This window comes from Microtus oregoni, unplaced genomic scaffold (genome assembly GCF_018167655.1).
Source record: "Microtus oregoni isolate MIOR12 unplaced genomic scaffold, Mior012 000010F_ref0000083, whole genome shotgun sequence".
Classification (NCBI taxonomy): domain Eukaryota; kingdom Metazoa; phylum Chordata; class Mammalia; order Rodentia; family Cricetidae; genus Microtus; species Microtus oregoni.
The window spans coordinates 15,857,480-15,871,329 of NW_024543069.1; the positions used below are offsets into that span (position 1 = coordinate 15,857,480).

Here is a 13,850-nt window from a genome sequence, read left to right on the forward strand (position 1 = left end):
AACTGCACCAGAGTTCTTGAGAAGGATAAAATTTTTACCCGCGTTATTGATTTAAAAATGGCAGAGAACTAAAATTCTTTTTCTATGTTGAAATCACACATACTGCCTGAGTCAGGACCCTAAAACCTTGAGAGTACTTACTCCCCGGAATGCTGGGATGACTGTAGAGCTGTTCCACCGTCTTCTAACCCTGACACTGGTAGGTAGTCCAGGCTGGTCTTGAGTTCATATTCCGGTGTAAGAAAATACACTGCCTATAGCCAAGATGCACATTATTTTATTTATTTTCTTATTATAAATACATGTGATGTGTTTACAAGGCAAAAGCAACTCCTTCCCATTCTTCTTCTATCAGGATCTTTTTGTGTTATAGTTTGGTCTTGAGCTTCTAGAATTGGAATAACAAGTGGTTGTGAGCCCCTGGATATGGGTGCTGAGAAAGAAAAAAAAAAACTTGGCTCCTCTGCTCCAGTACTTGCTTTTAACTGCTGAGCCATGTCTGTAGCCCCACAGAACCTTTTTTTCTAATCTAAGCCTTCCTCTCCAAATCCCATGATGTTAAACTCTTAAGACTAGTTTTCCTAAAAGTTTCCTGAGTTTAAAATAACATTTACTTCAGAGCTTGGTAGCATGCTTACCCAGCATGTTTGGGGACTTCATACGAGAAAATAACTTTTAAAATATCTAAGAACGATATTTCTTTAATCCCACATGCCTTTAATCCCAGAACTAGGGAGGCAGAGACAGACTTCAAGGACAGCCTGGTCTATAGAGTAAGTTTTAGGACAGCCAGGAATACACAGAGAATTGCTGTCTTGAAAAACCAAAAAAAAAAAAAAAAAAAAAATTAAAAAATCTAATAAAACTAAGACATGATTATATGGTTTGTTTACTTGTCTTTTTTTAAACTGCACTTTCTCCTTTATTATTTTTGTGTGGGAAAATCTAACCATTTGGGTTTATTTGGGGGGGGGGTAAGAAAACAAAGCGAAACATGTGTTGGCAATAAAGCGTGCACCCTATCAGAATTCCGAATAGAAGGGAAACAGCACAGGCTTCCTTGTGTTGTAAACCCTTTCCCTCGGGTTTTCAAAGCTTTAGATTTCCATTCTGTTTTACCACTTGGCTCACTTTCTTTCAACATCTCTTTCGGTTTTTCTTTACTATCTGTAATGATTAATCAGAGAGCTGACAGTGTATTTGAAGATGGAAATAAGTGTATTCCTTGATGGGAAAACATAGTCTCAAAGTTTCAATATTATTTCCTATTCTGAATAATGTACCTCCCTTAGACATCTTTTCTAGCCAGAGCAGCAGATACTGACTCTGTGGGAGGTCTTTCTGGAAACAAGAGTCCAGAGGGGGGTTCTGAAGCCCTTAGAGGAAAGGGGGCTCTGTTCTTCTCAGCTCTGTTCTTTGCTTCCTGTAAGATACTTCAGCTCCTCCAGGAGGAGGAGAAATGGTGTGTGTGTGTGGGGGGGGGAAGTTCACTTTTATTAGCACATTTTTTGCCTTTTAAATGCTGTAATCTCATGAGAAGAATTGCTGGATTTAAGAAAAGCTGGGAGTTCAACTGATCAATTTACTTCCAGCAAAACCAACGATTTTCTCTTTATCTGGCAGTCACAGGATACACTACTTCACCAAGACACAAACATGAAGCTAGAGAGCCATGCATGGGGGCACAAGCCTTTAATTCCATCACTAGAGAGGGGCTCTCTCTAAATTTGAGACCAGTCAAATCTACAGAGTGCGTTCCAGGCCATCCAGAGCTACACAGTGAGACTCTGTGTAAGGACTCAAGATGAGTCAGTAGAACCCACTCTGGAAAGAGGGAACAGACGTCTTAAAGTTGTCCGCTGGTCTCTACGTGCACATTGTGATGTGCATCAACACATACCAGAATACACACACACACACACACACACACACACACACACGGGGGGGGGGGTTAGGGAGGGAGAGAGTAGCAATAAATAAAATTAAAAGGATGAGGGCTGGAGAGGCAGCTCACGAGTTAGCTAATAACACTCTTTTAGCAAACACAGATCAGACACATACATTGGTGTGGAAAACTTGTGTTTTGTGTTTCTCAGTGTTCGTCAATGGAGTTTTCACACATTCACAAAAGCAAAACAGAATGAAGCCTGTGTCTTTTTTCCTTATCTATGATGGGAAATGTATATTTGCATGTGAATAACATAATAACTTAGACACCGCCATATACAAAGGGGGAAAGAATTTTAATGGCTTGTTATAGGAAACATATGAGCATCCGTTTAAAGAACGGATCCTTTAATGGTGTTACAAGTACAGGTAAGGAAAGAACAGGGAGAACGTAGCCTTGAAAACACCCCTGCCCTGTACATAGCAAATGCATTTCCATGTCTGATAACAGTAAAAGGAGTTGTTGGCACTTTTGAGAGCTTATTTTGTATCTAGCTGTGATGGAAATTCCTATTTGTCAACTTGACTACATCTGGAATAAACTAAAACTCCAAAATGAAGGGAACATCAGTGAGGGAGTTTACTTAATTTGCAGTGGGAAGATCTACTTCTAATCTGGATCTTTGAGGTAGGAAAACACACCTCTAACCGGGGCAGCACCTTCTGAAAGCCCTTATCAGTACCTACCTACTGGCTTTAAAGCCTAGTTCTTCATGATTCTAGTGTAGACTGAAGATGAGCAGAGACATACAACCTGCTGGACTGAACAACCACTGGATTCTTGAACCTTCTGTTGATAAGCAACCATTATTGAATTAACTAGACTGCAGCCTGTAAGTCATCCTAATAACCCCCTTCTCTGTATCTATCTAGAGATTCATTCTGTAAGTTCTGCTCCTCTAGAAAACAGAGGCTAATACACTGACATTTTGCTAAGGGCTCAGACACATTGGTTTTACTTAGTTACTCTGAGGTCATGCATTTTTGCCAATAAACAAGATCACAGTTCCGGAAAAGTGTGTAAATATATGAATGTACATATTATACTGACTCCCCCAACCCAATTTCTGGATAGGTAAAATTGACTAAATCTAACACTTTATACTGAGGAACTAATGTGCAGGCTTCATTATACTATTTTATTTTTGCAAATGTGTTAAAATCCCTTCCAGCAATAGTGAAAAGCACAACCCTCCCACAGGACAGCTTTCCTACTCATGCCCCTTTCCCCCCATCTTCAGTATGACAGTTGGTCATATAAAAAATAACATGCCTTTCCTGCTTGGAGGTTTGATGTGAGATCTTATTACTTGTTCTTAAAAATCTTGAGCAATACAGAAAGTCAGGCCATAAGACCAGGTCCTGCTCATTACTTCTAAAGTGCTATCTATACTTCAGCTACGACTGATGACCTAACGCTGGTGTTGGCCTGGCAACCTCTTGAGAAATATGTGTTGAATGGGAGGTGACTCTTCCCTGATAAGCTCCTTAAGTCAGGTTCCTTGACTTCCTGATGCATTGATTAAAACAGAGGCGTTATTTATCTCTTTTAGGCTCTTGCTTCTGACTGCAACTCCGTATTATTGCTGGTTAGATTGGAGTGCTTTCGGGCGGGTTCTTTTCTCCCCTCACATCCAAAAGTACTGGTTTTTGCTCAGGTGGGACAATCTCCTAACAACACACACATTTATTAGTAGCGCAGTTTTCTTTACAAATCCTTCTCAATGTGCAGCCTAGCAGGCTCAGTATAAGGCTTATTAATCAATGTCGGGGTACCAGACACTGCTTGCAGGGTTTTCTGTGATCCTGATCGTCAGTGCACGTTCAGTATCAAGGCAGCAGTGATATGTAGAAATCTGGCAGCTATTTAGAAGGGAGGCCTGGCAGGGACCTGCCGGGATAATTAATGAGAGGCCTCCCTTAGAATTTAAGGCTTAGTCGGTGAAGAGGTGGAGGTAGGAAAGATGCCGTCCACCAACCAGTTCAAGGCATTTAAGACAAATCATGTTCTCATAGTCCCTTTGCTGCACTGAAGACTTTAAATCTAGGGACCTTGTCCAGGGCTTTTGGTGACTTTTATAGGGGTGAGGTCCTTGTGTCTGGGGAAGCAGGAAGATCTGGGATTTCTTAGCAGAACTGGATTAAGGTACCAGCAGGAGTCCCTTGATCTTGGGACCTTGGAAAAGACTTAGAATAAAGGAGTCTAACTTTTATGACAAATGACCATCTAGGAAAGGTCCTAGCCACACAGGATACATAGGTAAGAGGAGTTTTACTGTAGATTCCATTGCCTTGAATTCCCCTTTAGCCAGTCCTGGGGGTGGGGGATGGGGAGGGACGATGGTGGTGGGCATTGAAGGTACTATTTGCTTTGTTTTTCTGTTGACTCTGGTACCATGGAAAAGGTTATGCAATCACAGGGGCTGGTTACTCGTAACCCACTACTTAATAATGTTGTTACTATTCTCTCTCTTTTTTCAGAGCAGGGAAAAAAAATTCACTCCTACTTCCATGAAGTTACCAAAGTAGTGACAGTTTCTTGTTTGTAATCAGTGACACACCTCCTGTTTGTTGTCACACTGTGACCCTAGCTGTCCTGGATTTCACTATGTGATCTAGGCTAGCCTTGAGCTCACTGTAACTCTCACTCCTCCTTAGTGACAGGATCACAGGCATGAGCCACCATGTCTAGCAATTTAATTCTCTTTCCTCAATAGTGTTTTTTAAAAGCCATGTGAGAAAAGACAATCTGTGATCCCAGCACTTGGGAGATGGAAGAAGGAGGATCAGAATTTCAAGGATAGCCTCTGCTACACAATGAATTTGAGGTTAGCCTGGGCTGCAGGAGCCTCTGTCTCAAACAACCAAAATGGAAACACGTGTGTGTGTGTGTGTGTGTGTGTGCTTCAAAACACACACACTTCAAAACATGCATGCTTGTGTATGAGCTTATTAACCTTACAGTTAGTGATTAGGGAGGGGGAAGAGTAATAAGGGCCAGGAGCTAGGGTTTTAGCTTAAGGGTTTATTTTAGAGAGCCGGAAGAGCAGCTGGAGTGATGATGGCTCAGTGGCTAAGAGTACTTCCAGAGGACCCCCATTCAATCCCCAGCACCCACAAACATCTGGAATTCCAGTCCCAGGGGATCCAACAACTTCTGGCCTCCATGGGCATCAGGCATGTACTTGCTGCAAAGACATACATGCTGGTGTTGTGTGACAATATTTTTCCTGGGGAGACACAATACATACATCTATTCACCCAGATAGTGAGCCCACGACAGTCCAAAGTACATAGAATATCAAAGTCCAAACTGGTGAACCTTAGGTTTTATTTAGGTTACTTACAGGAATATGGGTCACCTGCAGGTTCAAAATTGACTCCAAGACAGCTGCATCACCAAAGCCCACCCCAGCTCACAAAAGCTGGAAATCTGGAACACTCAGTACAGTCTGCCGGCAGATCAGCAGGTTCCAGGATGTCCTTTCCAGATGTAAGAGTTGATCTAAATCTTTCACAGCCTGCTCGGATGGCTTCTGCTTCTTCCAGACCGCTGGTCTGGTCTCAGAGTCTCCTTTGCGTCCCACTTCATTTCCACTGACAGGGATGCTCAGCTTTTATTATTCACCACATAGGGAGAGGCCTACTGAATCCCATCAGTTTCAGGAACTTCCTCAAGTCTGGAAAGTTGTTTATCTTCTTGTTTAAGGAACTTCCTAAGGATGGTGTATTTCACTCCCCAGGCGAAACTGTTACACAGTAGCAGGCAAAACACAAAACACATAAGATAATACAGGTAACTTTAAAAGAAATTTATAAAATGTATTACTGGGGCAAAAGGTCTGAGCTCACTTTCAACCTCCACCCTGGAAAACTACCACCCAAGATACCCTAATGTCTGTCTTCTGCTCAGTTCCCCATTGCTTCTTGCCTAACCAGAGGCAGCCACCCTCTTGCATCTTTTACAAGAAATCTCTTAGGTAAGGGTTGTTGTATGGTGTGACTTTGTGGTATTCCTTGGCTCCCGGCTGCCAGGATACCTTTCCTCTCAGAACTGCAACACTTCCATTGGGGAAGCCTTTGCCTTCAGAGCTGTGACACAAGCTTTCATTCCTGTTTTCCATAGGTTTGAAATGTGGTGTGATTTAAAATTTTAAAGTTCACGAACTACAGAAATAAACAGTACCAAAATCAAGACTCCTTGGCATAAACACTCTTGTCAAGAAGTTTGTGTTTGGGTGTACTTTTCAACCTGTGCATCTGAGAGCTTTCAGTTCCAGAAGACAAACACAGGAGGCTGAGCGATGGATAACCATGACTGATGGGGAGTTTAATTATCTTGCCTTTTTTTTTTTTTTTTTCCTGTTCACCATGGTGATTGCCACCCAAACAAAACTCTAAACAACCCTTCTCTACACACACACAAAAAAGCAATTTGGAGGCAGAAAATGACCTGCCAATTTTTTCTTTTTCTTTTCTTGTTTGTTTACTATTTATTTATATATTTGGTGCTTGCAATTATGTTTAGGGCCTCAAAGCACATGATGCATTTGCACCCTCAACCCTATTTAATTTCTTGAAAATTGGGTATTTGCGGTCTGGTTAAAAAAAAAAAAAAGGAGCAAAGAAAAACTTGGGATTTCTTTCTTTTATTCTAAATTGATTTCTTCCTTGCACTGTGCTGCTATTCTGGTGGCTTTTTCCTTTCCTTTCCTTTCCTTTTCTTCCTTCCTTCCTTTCTTTTTTTTTTTTTCCCCTGAGAGTCCAGGATAGCTTTTCAGGATAAAGTTTCTTTTTGCCCATGGTGCTTTGCTGTTGACATTGTAATTGCCTCTGTTCAACGGAATAATACAAATGGGTTGTTTCTATGGTATCGACTGAGCGGGGATGAAAAGGTGAAACACTAGATCTTGTGCTGAGGGGTCACAGTGCGTCCCTCCTCCCATCCTCCAACCGTCTGTCAAAGAGGACTATCGTCGATCCAGGCCGCTTCCAATCTCTGGCCCTCCTCGTTTATTGCTTTCTAAGTGATTCACGCGCTACAATAAAGACTTTTGTTTACGTTGTCACTAGGCTTAGACAACCTTTGCCAAACCTATGCTGCCTTGCCAGCGCTCCTGACTTTCTTACTGGAGAAAAGTTGCTTTGAAAGGTGCGTGAGGAGCCGCGTCTTCAGTTCCTCCTAGCCAAGCTTTGAACTAACTAACAATAGGGCAGGTTGAATGAAGATTGATAAATGCAAATCCCGGAATTCCGAAGCCGGACCGCATCGCACCACGCTGGTTCCTCTCCACTGTTGGGGCGGTCATCTGTCGTTATCTTTTGAACACTTGGTGGGTGCAAACGTCCTTCTGCCACCGGTGTGCTCTCTGACCGCTCATTAGCTTCTCCAGCCCGCTAGCGGAGCGGTTGAGCCGAGGATTAACTGACTTGTTAATTAATGCCAAAAAGGGGCATTTGGAAGAGACTAGGAGATAACAAAATAAGCTCCAGCCCAAGCTCCCCGTTCCTCAATTTGATCTCAAAATGGATCTCCGTGACTTACCTCTGTTAACAGATGCTACATTTATTGGAAAAAGGGTAAGGGGAAGAGGGAAAATGGGTCGTTTGGAGCTTTATTTCATAAGCGCTTCAAACTCTCGTAAGAGCATTGCACAACTGGCGTCCCCTGGACTCTCCAACTTTTTTCTCCTTTACCCACCACCTAAACTGAGACTCAACTGGGGGGTGGCCCTGGGTTTGGGAGTCTTTGAAATTTGCTGCGGGGGAGAACATAAGATCTTTATTCCCAGGGGCTCCGGCCTGTGCCTAGCAGGGAACCCATTCAGGAGGGTGTCGGCCTAGAGGTCCAGGTCCAATTCTTCGCCCCCATTACTGTCCTGCTGGGGCAGCCGAGGCGGCAGGAGCTCCAGTCCACTCTCGCGCGCTCCAGTTCCGGATTTGCCCTGAGCTGCGGGCTAGAAGGGAGGGGGCTCCAGTGTGAGCCTGAGGATTTGAATGAGAAAGCAGGTTGTGGCGGCAGCGCAGGTCTCTGCGCCGAGCTCCTCTGTGGGTTCTGCCTCCTGGTGTGGAGTGGTGCCCCTCCGTGGGGCCTGTTTTGTCTTTTGGCAGGGACTTTAGATTGGAGTCACACCGGGCCACTAGCAGGTAGATCACGCCAGCTTTTGGGAGGTTGCGCCAGTACCAAAAAACTCCGAGGGTCCTTCAACCGCGGGATACTCAGCTGAGGAGGTCAGTGCAGTGAGGGGTGGGGGGCAGGGAAAGGGACGCGAGCAGGGAGAGGGGAACTGGACTGCCTCTCCAGCGTCGCGCGAGCAGGTGGCTGAGTTCTTTCTGGGCAGTCCCAGCCCCGCGCGCTGTGGACTGTGCAGTGTGCCAGGATGCCCCTGGCGATGAATTGGACCACAGTAGCTCGTGGCCTTCTGAAGGAGAGCGTGGAATTGTGCGCCTGAGCGAGACCTAACCGCTCGCCTTCCCTGCCCTGGTTGCAGACGTCCAGCCTCAGGGAGGGTCGGGCATCGCTGCGGGGTGATCCCATGACGGCTCCCAGATCCTCAGGCCGCCGGGAGAGCAGCTCTGCGGTCTCGGGAGCGCGCTTTCAATTGCACGCTCGAGTCCGGCGGTTCAAAAAACTCCGGGCATTAGGCGCGGGGAGGATTTACTCCAATTGCCCTTTCCTGGGACAAATCGGAGGTTACCAGAGCGACGCCCGGGCTGCGATGGCGCTTTGTGCGCCTGCGCGGGATCCCATGGCAACAATACCGGGTCGGAGACGCCACTTGACTAACAGACTTGCCTTGCTTTGCTTAACTGTGGAGTCCGCTCCTTCTCTTCTAGACTTTTTTGGTTTGGAACTTGGAGTCAACTTACGATCTCATTTTTCCTTTAAGACTTTAGCACTGGGCCGGGCGGTGGTGGCGCACGCCTGTAATCCCAGCACTTGGGAGGCAGAGACAGGCGGATCTCTGTGAGTTCGAGGCCAGCCTGGTCTACCAAGGGAGTTCCAGGACAGGCTCCAAAGCTACAGAGAAACCCTGTCTCGAAAAACCAAAAAAAAAAAAAAAAAAAAAAAAAAAGACTTTAGCACTGAAGTGATGACCAACTGCATGAAATAGGAAATGTAAAACTTTTTTCTCCTGCGTTATCCTATTGATCATGGAAGGAAAACAATGATGAGAAACTGCTTATGGGAGCATTCATTCAGGTTTTCTCCTCTTAACTTATGGAAGAGGAGATGAATAAGACTTTACTTGCTGGTGAGGTTTTATTTACTTATTTTTAATTTAGTTAGTCTTGGGTCTTAGGAGGACAGGTCTGAACCTTCTTTCTGCAGCGTGTGGACAACCCCGTAGCGCCTGCGTTCTCTAAACCACACAGTGCGATTATAGTGCACAGAACCCGATCTCTCCATATGAACTAGTGTAAAAATACCGGTGACTGGGAACAAAGGCTTTCTGTGGCAGCAGAGGCGTTGCTTTTCCAGATGCTCGCCGCGTTTTGCTTACTACTGGGGTTACGATCTTGTTCATAAAACGAATGCTTTAAGATGTCTTATTGAAGACTTGTCTTCCTCAATTGTCTGTTGAGAGTCATTTTATTTTTTAAATATTGTGTCTTGAATCCCCCCCCCCCCCCGCCCTACCCTCCTTTTAAATTCCATTTGTTTACACCCAGGTGAGTTTTGGCAAGAGTACAAATCTTCAGGGTTCCTAGTGGGTGCTGTAACTTCTTGTTTCTATGCGTTCTTAGACTGCGTTCCTATTTTGCATCATGATTGTGAGCTATTGGCTATTAAATAAACCAAATGGAATTTACATAACTGTTCATTAAAGTTTAAAATGGAGTTACTTTTCTTGGGACAAAGTTTGGCCTAAAATAACTTGAATTAACTAACGTAAGGATTTTGCATTGAACACTATACATTCCAGAATAGCGAGCATTTAGATGTACCAGGACTTTAAAGATGATTTAGTCTAGTACCAACAGCAATCGGCAATGACACCAGCATACTACTTTTCAAAACAATTGGTAAATAGCACTCAAGTAAAGTTTTCTCCTCCATCCTTTTCCTCATCAATGTCTAGACATTGTGCATCTCATGGAGCTCTAATATTTTTTTAAAAATATACTTAAAATATATTTAAAAATATTCTTCTAGCCGGGCGGTGGTGGCACATACCTTTAATCCCAGCACTTGGGAGGCAGAAGCAAGTGGATCTCTGTGAGTTCGAGGCCAGCCTGGCCTACAAGAGCTAGTTCCAGGACAGGCTCCAAAACTACAGAGAAACCCTGTCTCGAAAAAAAATAAAAAACAAAACAAAAAAGTCTTCTATTGAAATTTAGAAAAACTTAATTTTCAGGTTCAAGTACTTTGTGACCCTGTTTGGGGCTCCGATTCCCTATTCTCAGTGATGTGTGCTTCTGCCTGTTCCGGGAGGTAAACTGCTGCTTTAGCAGATCATGGGATAATGAGATTGGGAGTGCCCGGAGGAGGACTGGGAAGGAGACAAAGGGAGGAGAGGTTGGTGGGCAGAGCCAGACCTGGAGTGGCTTGCAATCAAATGCGTTAAAAATCCTGGCTCCTTTCTGTTTGACATATTTTCCCTGTCATTGCCTTCTAGTAGATTTATTTTGAAAATCAGTCCATTATGTAATTATATAGATAAAGTTATAAAAAAGAGATGATAAAGGTGTCTCATATTAGGAAATATGTTGTGGAAATAGCACAAAGTACTATGTGCATGTGTGCTTTGCTGGGGATTGAACCCAAGACCTTACTTTTGCATGCTAGGAAAGCTGTTTACTCTCAGGCTCTCTGCCTAGCCCTTGTGAAAATTCTTAGTAAAATGTTTTATAGTTAAGTCATTCATTTAGCCAACAACTATTTGTTGAGAATTTATTTGCAAGCAAGATGAATACATTCAATTCCTTGTCCTCAGTGAGTTAAGAGTTCTAAGTTTTGGAATAATTGTAATGTGGCTTCTGGTTTTCAGGGGGAGGGGCACCCCACCTCTGATGGTTCTTTCTTTTGTCCAGCAGTGCTGGAGGTCAGCTGCAGCTCCTCACCTATGATATGACAGCACCCTGCCGCTAGCTGCATCTCCATGGAAACTTCCGGCATTCTTAAGAGTAAAACCAAACTCAAATCAAAAAACTTAACCAAAAAAATGTCTTATTTAAAAATGAGTGTGCTTTTTAAAAAGCAATTTAGATAAGACTGTGTGTGTGTGCGTGTGTGTACTTTGACACAGTCTTCAAACTTGTGGTCTGGGCAAGTACTGTGCTTAGTGTGGGAGAAACCAAGAGGCCTTCAGCTCAGGTTTCCCAGGGAAGTTAGGTGAGTGCTTCAGCAGCTCTTTGTTCTGGTTCCCTGTCTCAGGACATAATGAACCTGCTGCTAGCTCCCACTGAAGAACAGAGTGGGGCTCTGTGCTTGAAGGATTGTGACTCCTGTTTCTCTGAGGGGGAGAAAGGGCAGATCCAAAATTGTGGACCGGTGAAAGGAAGGCAGGGTAACCGTTTAACTTTCATGTTAGCGTAAGTTTCAGCGACTACAGACTATTGAAATCGCTTATGTCCCCTGCAGGAGCTCTCTTGAAGTACTGGCCAGGGTCGGTAAACATTTGCTTTTGTCATTCCTAGGACAGAAGGCTAGGGAAGATTCTGGCCTCCTTTCCTTCACCACTTCAGGAGTTTAATAAAGATTAGAAGGTCACAGACGAGCCGAGGAGCATCCCCCCATTTGCTTATTGCTCTTTGTCTAGGAAAACCAGACTCAGCTGTGAATTGTGGACCAAGTGATGCAGAACTCATTACTTTGAACAATGCCTTCCCTGCCTGTGAAGTGTGTTCTCTCTTCTTGCTGGCAGGGGCTTATTCCAGGCTAGCTGTGGTCACAAGGAAAATCATTTAGACACAGTTCACCAGTCACTCACTCGCTTGCCTTTGACATCCGTGACCATTTTTGTTTAGGGAGAAATCCAGTATTGCTGTGATAGGGTGTGCCAAATTGGAAGGGCATTTTAGGAAGCCCGTGAAGAAGTTTACACAGCTTTTTGCTATTATCATAAAAGTCTCTGTCTTCTGTGCTTCAAAGTAGAAGAGGGCAGGATGGATAATATAGAAGGGGCAACCCAAAAAAGGTCTCTGCTCAAGTTAGAAATGTTCTTTCCAGCCCTGCATTTTGGACATAGTAAGTGCTCGGGCCCTTGCAATCATTACAGAGCGGAGAAGGATGAGTCTACCATATGTGTTGCAGACACGAGGAAGCCAAGGATTAAGGCTACTAAGTGACCTTCTTAAATTCCTACAGCTAACAAATGGCAGACCTGGGATGAAAATACAGACATGTTGATTTTTAATCTTGCTGTTTCAGGAGATCTAGGGACAGCAGACATCAAATCCTTACTGTGAACTTTCTGTTTAGAGTCGTGTGAAGTCCGTTTAATTGTAGATGCAAGGTAGGTGCAAAAGGAGTAGCCATTTCATAGGCTTTGTTTCTGATAGTGAGCAGAACTGACCACGTATATATGGTCTGATAATATATTTGGTTTCATAATATTATGAATATTATGAAAACACGTTTTGTTTATATAAATACAAGAATCCTTTAGAAACTTAGGAATTTGGGCAAGATTGAGATGTAATTCAACTGGGGATTTTCTAGTAGGTTTTCGTCTAGTAACTACCTTAAAGAGTTTTGGAAGAGAAGGAAGAAATGAACACGTGACTAGACATGTACTATATGCCTTTTCCAACTTGTAATGATCCAAAGAGGTTGCAGTTACCCCATGGTGAGACTCAGTGAGGTTACTTCCTTGCCTATGATGTACATAAGTTGGGAAGAGATTGGGAACTTGAGACTAGGTGTGCCCACCTCCATGTACCCTTATATCATGCTGCCAGTCAGGAGAGCATGAACACATTTATGCAGCACGCAGTTGGGTTTATTGTCAAATTCCCCACTTCTTACAAAGTACAGACAGGTAGAAGTGGTTTTGCTCTGCGCTGAGTAGAGAAGATCCATTCTGGAGGTCAGGGTGCTATAAATTTAGGTCTGGTTCCAGAAAAACATTCAACACTTTGTTTATAAACTGTGTTGGCTGTTTGTTTAGCAGTGAGTGATGTTTGGGTGCTTTTCCTTCCACATCAAAGCGGCTCACTTATCTTTTCTGGTCTGTGTCATCTTGGCTTAGATCTGAGAGGACCCTTCACCAACTTAATGCCTGTTTCCTGACATGTCAAGACAGAAATCTTGGTTTTACCTTAGATAATCTTTGCCTGTTTCTTTTTCTTGAGGTAGTACTGTGAAGCTTGCTGCAGGAATAGAGTAGATGAACTTTTCCTAAAATCCTAACAAATTTGGGATCAGGATCACCTTGGATAGTTGCTGAAATCAGGCCAGAAGCTGGCGTTTTTTTCGGCAGTCCCAGAGCCTCCGCCCTGTAGGCATGGGAGCATGTGATGGGAATACATGGAGCAGAGCGTAGAGACACATTTGTTTTCGATGCTTCTGTATCACTGGAGAAACTGAGGCTCAGGAATGTCCCTGCCCACATAGCCCATTGGGGCTGGGTTGCCGCTGGGTCGGGACCAGCGCAGGACCGGCGTCCAAGTCAGTAGTAGTATAGTATCCTTGACAGCACAGCATACAGCCCTCCCCTGTCTTCTTCCTCCCCATTGTCTGGTTCCAGTTAGTTCCAAGCCCTTCTCCTTCTCCTTTCTAACAAGGGTTCCATGTAACCCAAGCAGATCTTCAGCTGAAGGTTTAGCTAAGGATGACCTTAGACTCCTGATCCTCCTACCTCCTAAATTCTGGGATTACACCGGTGCACCTCCATGCCTACCTGGAGTCATTTTCTACAGTTCTTTTCTCTGTGGCTGCGTCTTTGGCGAGGAACTTA

The 13,850-nt window shown here is 44.0% G+C and overlaps 1 protein-coding gene across 1 annotated transcript in view; it reads left to right on the forward strand.

Moving 5' to 3' along the window:
• Window positions 1-7,990: 7,990 nt before the first annotated feature.
• Plch1 (phospholipase C eta 1) overlaps window positions 7,991-13,850 on the forward strand; it is a 192,137-nt gene continuing 186,277 nt past the window's right edge. Inside the window, exon 1 of the mRNA XM_041659099.1 lies at window positions 7,991-8,178. The gene's annotated coding sequence lies outside the window, so the exon portion shown is untranslated. The remainder of the gene's footprint in view (window positions 8,179-13,850) is intronic.